Raw genomic sequence first — 12,275 nt, forward strand, 5'->3', positions numbered from 1 at the left:
GCCCCAGCACCGACCCTTGGGGAACGCCCCATTTAACAGTGCCCCATTGGGACTGAACATCATTACCACTCTCAATATTGCGGAGGATTACCCACTGTTTTCTGTTCTTAAAGTAGGAGGCGAACCAATTGTAAGCTACTCCCCTTACTCCATAATGTTCCAACTTCTGCAGTAATATTTTGTGGTCAACACAGTCAAAAGCCTTCGTTAAATCAAAGAAAACACCTAACGTGTGTTGTGAAAAGTAATGGTCCTACAACAGTCCTTTGAGGCACGCCGGAAGTTTCTTTTGCCAACGGCCCTGCCGCAGTGGTAACACCGGTTCCCGTCAGATCACCGAAGTTAAGCGCTGTCGGGCTGGGCTAGCACTTGTATGGGTGACCATCTGGTCTACCGAGCGCTGTCGGCAAGAGAAGTAGCGGCTCCGGTCTCGTAAACTGACATACGGCCGGGAGAGCGGTGTGCTGACCACATGTACCTCCACATCCGCATCCAGTGACGCCTGTGGTCTGAGGATGACACGGCGGCCAGTCGGTACCTTTGTGCCTTCATGGCCTGTGCGGGAGGAGTTTTTAGTTTTAGAAAGTTTCCTTTACGTCTGAAGATTTCTCTCCGTTGAAAATGACGTGCTGTGTTCTGTTTGCTAGAAACTTTTCAGTCCAATCACTTCGCTGATCTCATATTCCGCACGGTCGTACAGCATGCGGGAATATTATTCCATTGAAATTAAAAGAATATTCGATTCACTGCCTTTGCAAGCGGAAGGGAAACTACGTTTCAACGTCCCGTCAAAGGCGAGGTAGCTAGAGACGAAGATGATGGTAATCTAAAGACGGATCAGAAGCTCGGATTATGAGAGGATGGCGAAGAAGATCAATCGTGCCCTTTTTAAAGATCCCATCCCGCCATGAGCCTGAATTCCATTCTTTTAAGGAATCGACGCGAAACAGCGACCTGGATGGCTGGACGGGTATTTCGACCGCCACACACACACACACACACACACACACACACACTGAATGCTTATTTTGCGCCACCTTCGTAGAAAGATACTCGCCCTTTCTCCACTGTTTGAAAACCTTGTTTCTGTATTAATCACAGTTTACCAAATATTATGCGAGAGACTGTGTACGGATAAAGTGTTGAACTATAAAGCCTTTTTTTCAACAATATGGCTGACCGCTGTTTCTGTTTCAGTGCAGTGAGTTAAGCATTCAGTTGTGACGAATGACTGCTTGCATCCACCATTTTGGCGAAAGGCAAACAGTTTAACAGCCAGTGTCTGCTGAAAAATCGAATACAAATTAATGATAGAGCAGGGAATCAATTTACGCAAAACAAAACCGCAATTAATATCGGAAGAGCGGAATTTACACGTAAATTGGGAACACGAGAGAGCAATTCAAAATGCAAATTAAATCCATGAATACCTGTGCGATAATGACACAGAATCTAATTTGCGTGTACATGCACTCGCCTATCCGATGTTTGTCACACATTTCTTGTAAATGGCTACTTTGTTCTCCTCTACCCACACGTCAGGAATGTGTCTACTCAAGTGAAGTGCGACTTTGGGATCTTCTATTCATAAAATCCTGACACTAGAGACTATATAATCCGAACCTGTTACTTGCTTAGAACTTTCAAGACTCGATGTATGACAAGAGATACTAACGTTTTTGCAACTACGTGACGTTAATATTTCAGCTATATGGTTATTAATGGTACTCTTGATGGAGGCTTGCGATTAGTTTCTGCTCTTTAGTGTATCTGAGGATCACTGTTGTAACAGCGTGATTGTCTTTGTAATGTTGGTAAGTTATATAGTAAGGTCTCACCAACGTTGCAACATTTATGGCGTAAATTGTATATACAAGTACTTCGCCCATTATACTCAGAGATTCTTGATTAGCATAACGCAAATTTTGTTTCGGCAATCTAGATGCTTTTTTAGAGTCGATGTTATTTATGAAATCAAGACAAGGAACTGTTTGGCTACTCATTAAATTTCTCCATTATCCCCAAAAATTTGATACTGGTGTGCTAGGTACGTGCTCACGGACGTTGACCTTCATGAGCTATGCAAATGTTTTGCTTCCAAGAACCGCGACAACGAAACGAACTTGATCATGCAATTGTTAAGGCACGGGATTCCCACGGGGACCGATCAGGATTCAAACCCCATGCATCCATCGTGGTTTAGCGTTTCAGTGTTCTACGCCAGTGTTGGACTAGCTGATTTAGCATAGCCACGGCCAACGCCCTCTTTCCCACAATCTTCTCCATCTGTGCTAGGGCTCCCACGACATCTATGTCGACGAAACAGAGCACTAATTTTCTTTATATCTACATACGACTTCTCTAGGCACCCTCTGTTCACTGCACTGCACTGCCGTGCACTGAACTTGAGGAAGAATCGACCACGTGGTGTTATGATCTCCTACAGGAATTAATTATGGGTGCGTTACGAACTGACATTTAATTATAGCAAATCCTACTAAGAACAATGCGTTTTTTTTTATATATCTCCGATGTTTTCATAACATACAAGTGCTACAGAAGAATGCTAAAGATAAGGTGGGTAGATCATGTAACTAATGAGGAGGTATTGAATAGGATTGGAGAGAAGAGAAGTTTGTGGCACAACTTGACTAGAAGAAGGGATCGGTTGGTAGGACATGTTTTGAGGCATCAAGGAATCACAAATTTAGCATTGGAGGGCAGCGCGGAGGGTAAAAATCGTAGAGGGAGACCAAGAGATGAATACACTAAACAGAGTCAGAAGGATGTAGGTTGCAGTAAGTACTGGGAGATGAAGAAGCTTGCACAGGATAGAGTAGCATGGAGAGCTGCATCAAACCAGTCTCAGGACTGAAGACCACAACAACAAGTTGCAACGTTCCCTAATCAAAATTAATGAATGATTGTGCTGATAAACCTCTTACATTATTTGCTTTTCAAACAGCTAAGCAAAACTGAATGTACTCAGACATTATTCTCTTTACTTATTCTCATCAACACTAAACTGACACACAATATTTTTAGCGCAACGCAATCTGACTTTTAATAATCCCTACAAAAGAATGACCCTGACTAACAATAACCTATACCTTTCATGAATCACTTACCTCACAAAAATTTCGGTACTCAGACTACTGCAATACAACAAGCGCGAATACTGCCAGCTAAATAAAAGAGTCTAACTATTGAAGTCACTATCTACTGATAGGCATAGTTAGCAAATGAAAAATTTTGATAGAGAACAAACAATGTATTTACCTTAATACTGTTCAAAAGTCATAATATATATATATCAGTTCATGACATCCAGTCTTACAAATTTACTCTTTCTGGCGGACACACGTCCAGATCGTCCGCTCTTAAAACTCCGCCATCTCTCTCCCCACATCCACCACTGCTGGCGGCTCACCTCCAACTGCGCAACGCTACGCGCTGTTAACAGCCAACTGCCCAACACTACAATGGCGAATATTCCAACAACAATGCCAACCAGCCACAGACTGCACACAGCACAGCCAGTGATTTTCATACAGAACGCTACGTGGCGTTACCAATATAAAAACCTAAACAGCCTACTTACAAAGTTACAATATCAAAATAAGTAAATCTGAAAATTCTTTAACCACCAGTATGACACTTTAATTTCTCCCGGCGTGTACAATGTTCAAATAACTTACGGGAATGCAGCAGGATGACATCATCGACAACAGCCGATATTTCGACAGGAGCACACCCTGACACTCTCAAGCCAATATTGCAACCTCGCTTTTCAGAGACACTCCGTAAAGGTAGCACACACTCACATGCACACACACTGAACGCTAGCGCCAGCACAAACCAAAGATGTCCGACATCAATAATAAATTAGTAATCATTGGGTAAGGTAACACAAACTCTGTCCCCCTGTTTTCTGACAAGAGAGAGAATAGGATTCCGTGCAGAATTAAAATAAAAACCACCATCTCTATTTATAAGGTTACTTTCTAATTTTATTTCAACAGCTATCTTAATAACAATGGCTGGAAGAGCATGCCAGAATATCCATGTTGCTATATCATAAGATGACCTGTGCCAAGACAATGTTCAGCAACGGCTGATTTTCTCAGCTGTTGTAAAAGGGTGTATTGCTTATGCTCAGAACACCGGTTCTCCACAGTCCTGATAGTCTGACCAATATACACAATGTATGCAAAAGTATCCGGAAACCTGGCTGAAAATGACTTATAAGTTTGTGGCGCCCTCCATCGGTAATTCTGGAACTTAGTATGGTGTTGGCCCACCCTTAGCCTTGATGACAGCTTCCACTCTCGCAGGCATAAGTTCAATTAGGTGCTGGAAAGTTTCTTGGGGAATGGCAGCCCATTCTTCACGGAGTGCTGCACTGAGGAGGGGTATCGATGTCGGTCGGTGAGGCCTGGCACGAAGTCGGCGTTCCAAAACATCCCAAAGGTGTTCTACAGGATTCAGGTCAGGACTCTATGTAGGTCAGTCCATTAAAGGGATGTTATTGTCGTGTAGCCACTCCGCCACAAGCTGTGCTTTATGAACAGGTGCTCGATCGTGTTTAAAGATGCAGTCGCCATCCCCCAATTGCTCTTCAGCAGTGGGAAGCAAGAAGGTGCTTTAAAACATTAATGTAAGCCTGTGCTATGGTAGTGCCACGCAAAACAACAAGGGGTGCAAGCCCTCACCACGACCCCACCACAACACCACTCCTTCAGAATTTTACTGTTGGCACTACACACGCTGACGGATGACGTTCACATATCCACACCCTGCCATCGTATTCCCACACTGTGTACCGTGATTCGTCACTCTAAACAACATATTTCCGCTGTTCAATCTTCCAATGTTTACGCTCCTTACACCGAGCGAGGCGTGATGTGTGGCTTATAAGCAGCCGCTCGACCATGAAATCCAAGTTTTCTCACCTTCCGCCTAACTATCATAGTACTTTTAGTGGATCCTTATGCAGTTTGGGATTCCTGTGTGATGGTCTGGTTAGATGTCTGCATTTCACGACCCTCTTCAACTGTCGGCGGTCTCTGTCAGTCAGCAGCTGTGCGTGTCCCTTCACGTTTCCACTTCACTATCACATCGGAAACAGTGGACCTGGGGATGTTTAGGAGTTTGAAAATTTCGCGTACAGACGTATGACACCCAATCACCTGACCACGTTCGAAGTCCGTGAGTTCCGCGCATCGCCCCATTCTGCTCTCTCGCGATGTCTAATGAGTAGTGAGGTTGGTGATATGGAAGGGTGGTGATATGGAGTACCTGGCAGTAGGTGGCAGCTCACTGCACCTAATACGAAAAACGTACGGTTTTGGGGGTGTTGGTTGGTTGGTTGTTTGGGGGAGGAGACCAGACAGCGAGGTCATCGGTCTTAGGGAAGGAAGTCGGCCGTGCCCTTTCAGAGGAACCATACTGGCATTTTCCTGGAGCGATTTAGGGAAATCACGGAACCGTCGTCCTCCCGAATGTGAGTCCAATGTGTTTGGGGGTGTACAGATACTTTTGATCACATAGTGTGTGACCTGCGCCGGCTGCGGTGGTCTCGCGGTTCTAGGCGCGCAGTCAGGAACCGTACGACCGCTACGGTCGCAGGTTCGAATCCTGCCTCGGGCATGGATGTGTGTGATGTCCTTAGGTTAGTTAGGTTTAAGTAGTTCTAAGTTCTAGGGGCTGATGACCACAGCAGTTGAGTCCCATAGTGCTCAGAGCCATTTTGTGTGACCTGCCACAACTGCAAGGAATATGGTAGACACCCGCATTACGCAAACCACGATCGTCCGTTATAGAAACTAAAAGGTGCCTGATCTTAGATAGTGGTCGAAAAACACGCTTCATATGGTATTCCCGCAGAATACCACAAGTCCCGTTCGAAATGCTCTCTGCGTATGGCAAAAATGCCCGGTGCAGCTACATCTACATCTACATGTACATGGTTACTCTGCAGTTCAAACTTAAGTGCCTGGCAGAGGGTTCATCGAACCATTTTCATACTACTTCTTTACCATTCCAACTCTCGAATGGTGCGTGGGAAACAGGAACACCTAAATCTTTCCGTTCGAGCTCTGATGACTCTTATTTTATTATGATGATCATTTCTCCCTACGTAGGTGGGCGTCAACAATTGGTCGATAGCTCAACGCACGTCTAATCTGTCTTTCACTATAACCTTTCTGAAGAAAGGTGGCTTCGAGATGAGCTAATTCAGCTGACAAAGTCTCAGAGTCCGAGATGACACAGACACTGTGAACCAAGGTACGAAATACTCCATCACTTTCAGCCAGATGGTGACAACTATCAGCCTGCAGACGCCAATCAGTGTGAGCAGGCTTCCTTTCTGCGGTAAGCAGAAAGCATTTCGAACAGGATTGGTCGTATTTCGCAGAAATACTACGTGAAGTGTGGTTTTCGACCACCATCTAAAATCGGGTTTCTTTTAGTTTCCGTAAAGGATTACCTTGGTTTGCTTAAGGGGGAGGGGGTTTCTACTGTACTCCTTGCAGTTGTGGCATGTCATATATTGGTCAGACTATGGGGACTGAGCATAAGCGGCACGCACGGTTGCAACAGCCGAACAAATCCACCATTGCGGAACATTGTCTTGGCAACGGGTATCCTATCGAATATAGCAACGTAGAGATTCGGGCGTGCAATTCCAGCTATTTGTGTAGTGTTATTAAGGAAGCCCGTTGAAATAAAATCGGAAAGCAACGTTATAAATAAAGATGGTGGTTATCGTTTAAATTCTGCAAGGCATGCTGTTCTCTCAGTTGACAAAAAAACAGAGGGACAGAGTTTATGCTAACTGACATGTTGATTATCAATATCATTATCGATAACTTCTGACGTCAGACATCTTTGGTTTGTGATGGCGCTACTGAACAGTGTGTGTGAGCTATTTTTCCGGAGTTTTTCGGATAAGGAGGTAAGTTATAATATAAAACCCATCAAATATGAGCTTCAAACGAAAACGAAAAAAATCCAAGATGGCGTCTCAAAGTTCTTGCCTCTTATTGGTTTCGTAGCACGTTGCCGAAATATCGCAGAATTTATTTTGTTTCTCGCGTGCGGCAACGCCTCCTCAACATGAAATAACAGGAAGTGACATCACAAAACTTACGTTGCTGCCGTTGTGCATGGCCCATATTTCAGAGATTTGGTAGTGGGTTACACTGATGTGCGTGCTTCAGAGAGACGACCGCAACAGCACGACGAGTTGGCGGCTTCTTAAACTTAGAGTGACAGAAGCAGATCCGATTTCATGAAGACAGATGCGACCGTCGCTGGCGTCTGTTCGTCCCGCCTTTTCATTTGCTATGTCTCCGACTAATTTCTCTTAATAAAGAGCCGCCGCATTCCACGGACAAACGTGGCTGATTGCCAACAGCTGGGACGGTAGCGTCAAAGCATGTGAAGGAGACAACATACGGTCTCGATTCATTAAGAAAAAATACGTCTTAATGAGCATCCAGCTGTACCGTTCACAACAAGATACAGCGTGGACTTTACTTTAGTACTGCGTCAAGAGCAATCGTTGTGAAAGTCTCAGACTAATACTTGATGGTGTGCTTTGAAAGAGAGCAATATCGATGGATCTAACCGGCTATCAACAATCAGACACCGCGTAAACTGACTACATAATGATGTTATTTGCGTATGCATTGAAATAACGCTGTAGTTTAACGGAGTCAAAAAAATGGTTCAAATGGCTCTGAGCACTATGGGACTTAACATCTAAGGTCATAACTGACCTAGACTTAGAACCTAAGTACATCACACACATCCATGCCCGAGGCAGGATTCGAACCCGAAGCGCCTAGAACCGCTCGGCCACAGCGGCCGGCTAACGGAGTCAGAACAGTCTGACAACCAAACTGCAATAATACATGCCTTAAAACGAGTTCAATGCAAATTTGATTTTTGAATGTATAAACAATAAAATATTGATAAAACTACTCTTGAAATGAAATTAATGGGAACGTTCTGTTGCTAAGTAACCCCTTCTTCTGCCTCCGGCAAGTTTCGTGATTAGGCATTTTACCTTCCTTCGGACTCGATTTTAGCCTTATTTTTACACTAAAAGGGTAGCAGTTTTCAGTATTTCACTTCAGCTGTGAGAATTATTAACAGAGAGTAAACCATAGAACGACGAAAGAAGTGGGTCGCGTAAATGAGATTAGCGATAAACTTAATCACAATTTGGAAACCCGATGCATAGGAACGGAAGGATTTGTCTTGTTTTGATGGAACGCCCGCCATTTGACTGAATGTTATAATGTTATTTTCTTGCGCAATCTCGGTGTTTCAGCTTTGTAGGCATTATCAAATCCCCGATAAGTCCGAATGACATGTCATCGTCGAAATATTACAACACGTATCTGGCGGTATACACTACTCGTCGCGTTATGACTTCATATATTCGTATGTTGTAATATTTCGACTATGACGAGTGATTCAGACATGCCGGGCATTTGGTGATGCTTCATCTTTGAACATGATGATGACTATGAAGCTGAAATCGCGATAGTGAGAAAGAGATGAATATTAAATCATACATTCAAATGGTGGAAATGTCATTGAAAAACTTCTACATGATTGTGGAGATAACGAAGGAAAACTCATGAAAAAATTATGTTACCTTGGAAGCAAAACTACGCATGATGGACGAAACAAGGAGATATACAGGGGCTGGAGAAAAATAGGGAAACACCAAAAACAACACCATCGCGAAATGGATGGTCTATACTGACAGGCGTAGTTCGCTTCGCGGTGCAGTTATGACGGTGCAGAAATCATCAGGTGGTAAATTATGTGACGTGTTTGTGGGAAGACTGTTAGACACAGAGAAAAAACAGCTAACACACTGAAGTGGGTACATATTGAGGTACCAATGATCACAATATCTGTACCTACATCCTCACATCCCGTTGCAGACTTGGAGGATTTGTAAAGGGGAGTTGCGTATTTACTTAAGAGCTGAATGAATATACAGGATGTTCGGAAATTCCCGTTACAAACTTCTAGGACTCAACAGAGGGGAGTGACTACATCATATTTTGAATAGGAAACCATGTCCGGAAACGTACCGTTTGCGTTCTACGATGGTTTTAATTCCAATGTTTAATTCATCCACTTCTGCTTGAGGTATCGAATTCGGCGGATGCGGATGCAGGATGTTAGGTAAGAGTCCGAAAGGAGATATAACGAAACGTCCATTTATCACTTAAGCACATTTGTTTGTATTACCGCTAACACTTAAACATTACGTGTTTACATCATTCCAAAACAGAAAAGAACCTAGCATACTGTACTTGCAGAACTGTACCGATGCATAGCAGACGCTAAGAGAATCGGGTGAGCCGGCCGCTGTGGCCGAGCGGTTCTAGGCGCTACAGTCTGGAACCGCGTGACCGCTACGGTCGCAGGTTCGAAGGTTCGAATCCTGCCGCGGGCATGGATGTGTGTGATGTCCTTAGGTTTGTTAGGTTTAAGTAGTTCTAAGTTCTAGGGGACTGATGACCTCAGATGTTAAGTCCCATAGTGCTCAGAGCCATTTTTGAATCGGGTGACCATCTGACAATAAACGTCAGCATGTGTACCTGATGGATAGCAGGGCAAGCAACTCTGCGACTTTTCTGTTTGCCTCGCCAGACGTGGACGCGTTACACCCGGAGAGGGGTTCTTATTCGAAATATTAAGTACTCACTGCCTTCTACAAGTCCTAGAAGTTTGTAACGAGAATTTCCGAACACCCTTCATATTCGTTCAGCTCTTCTACTGTCCTTCGGTAAGAAATTCGTACCCTGTGGCCGAGTTTCAACACTGACTGAGCCACATACTTATTGCTCTGTGAGACGCATTTAAAATACGTTTTTTTTACGTATACTTATAATTTGTCAAGAAAAATTCAGCATATTTTTTGAAAGGAACAACCTACTTGAAAGTCTGCTGCAGAAACTTAACGTTATATTCAGTGCAGATATTAAGTCCAAAAGAACTGGTTTTTTCCACGTTCTGAAAGTACACATTACACCAACTCGCCTTTTTTGAGTCGCCAGTATACTGACTGGTTTGATGCGGCCTGCCAAGAATTTCTGTCCTGCGATAAACTTTTCTTCCCTGAGCAGTAGCTGCAACATACATCCTTAATTATTTGCTAGATGTATTCGAGTCTCCGTCTTCGATTCTCTTCTGTTCCAGTTTTACCACAGTCCGTGTTTCACTACCATACAATGCTGTGCTCCAAACTTACATTCTCATACATTTCTTCCTCAAATTAAGACCAGTGTTCGATACTAGGAGTTGTCATCTTGCCCAGGAATGCCCTTTTAGACAGTGCTAGTCTGCTTTTTATGTCATCCTTGTTCCGTTCATCATAGGTTATTTCGCTTCGTAGATAGAGAAATTCTTTAACTTTTTCTACTTCGTCGTCGTCAATAGTGATGATATCTTTCTCGCTGTTCTCATTTCTGCTACTTCTCACTGCTTTGGTGTATCTTCGATTTACTCTCAATCCATATGCTGTACTGCTGCATTCACCTTTATTGATGATGAGCTTGAAAGATGGTGACCGAACGATATGGCGCTGGACTCGCATTCGAGAGGACAGCGGTGCAAATCCGTGTCCAGCCATCCAGATGTAGGTTTTCCGTGACGTCCCTTAGTCGCTTAAGGTGAATGCTGCTATTGTTTCTGCGCACCAATTTAGCTTCCCCGTTCTTACCCAATCCGAAACACATTCTTCCTCAAGGACTTGGAATTTCACGTCCAGGAAGAGGCCTGGGAGGAACCGACAGTTGCGCTTTTGCTTCGGGGGCACTGGGTGACGCAGCAGTCGCGCCACGCAAGTTCTCGGAAATCTGTCAGAGCTGGGATTTCGCAATGAGCGCAGCGCCGGTGCGGGAAGATGCGGCTTATCCGGTCAGAGTTTCGCTAACAAGGGGAGGCCGCCAATTGTGGTTCAAATGGTTCAAATGGCTCTGAGCACTATGCGACTTAACTTCTGAGGTCATCAGTCGCCTAGAACTTAGAACTAATTAAACCTAACTAACCTAAGGACATCACACACATCCATGCCCGAGGCAGGATTCGAACCTGCGACCGTAGCTGTCCCGCAGTTCCGGACTGAGCGCCTAGAACCGCTAGACCACCGCGGCCGGCGCCAATTGTGAAATTCAGATTCGATTCATACTGCGCATAATAAAAGCTCATGGCCAGAGGTGTAATGTGGCAAACCACCAAGATGCACTTCTCAGCCGTTGTCGAGAAAATCGACAGTTAAAAGAAACCGTTGCGGTGAAATACTGTCTACGATTAATATTTTCTACAGCGTCGTGACGCAGCGGTAAGCGCTCGGGTTCGTAATCCGAAGGTCGCCGGATCGAGTCTCGCGCCATGCAACCTTCTTTTTTTTTAGTATTTGTTTTTTGTAATTCATATATATATATATATATATATATATATATATATATATATATATATATAATTCCCGGCAATCAGTTGCAACAATTATGCATATAATAAGTTGTTGAAAGTCGTTTGTCGTGGAAAAACTGGCGACTTCGAACATCATTATGTTTTCCGCAAACAAAGTTGTATTTCACAAATGTTATTAATTATCTTCATAATGTTATCCACGTATAGTTAACGGAAGACGTAGGAACGATATTCCGAAACGAATACGTATAGCGTAAGTCAAACGTTCGAATTAGAATAGAGACCCCACGAACACAAATTTGCTGTGACAGGTATGAAATATAAACTCCGTTACTCACTCGTTACACTTGAAGGACAGATGTTGAATGGGCCGAAACGAGCCGCCGCATAACAGCGTAGTTGCGTGCTAACTTAGAAAGAAGTTATATGCGGTCCCTAGCGCAACTTATAACATCGTCGAAAATCAGTGCGGACGGGAGAGCTTTGGTACACCCTGTTAAAAAAAAAAGGGAATAATGGAGGCGGTACAATTGGAGAGCGATCCGCCTTCACCAACATGCATAAGCAATTCATTAATAGTTTATAATATATATATATATATATATATATATATATATATATTTGAATTACAAAAAACTAATAATAAAAAAAAAGTTGCATGGCGCGAGATTCGATCCGGCGACCTTCGGATTACGAACCCGAGCGCTTACCGCTGCGCCACAACGCTGTAGAAAATTGTTAATCGTAGAGAGTATTTCACCGTAACGGTTTCTTTTAACTGTCGATTTTCTCGACAACGGCTGAGA

The 12,275-nt window shown here is 43.7% G+C and overlaps 1 pseudogene; it reads left to right on the plus strand.

The window, feature by feature from the left end:
* Positions 1-291: 291 nt before the first annotated feature.
* Positions 292-409, plus strand: LOC126426203 (5S ribosomal RNA; annotated as a pseudogene).
* The last annotated feature ends 11,866 nt before the right edge of the window (positions 410-12,275 follow it).

This window comes from Schistocerca serialis, chromosome 1, assembly GCF_023864345.2.
Source record: "Schistocerca serialis cubense isolate TAMUIC-IGC-003099 chromosome 1, iqSchSeri2.2, whole genome shotgun sequence".
NCBI lineage: Eukaryota > Metazoa > Arthropoda > Insecta > Orthoptera > Acrididae > Schistocerca > Schistocerca serialis.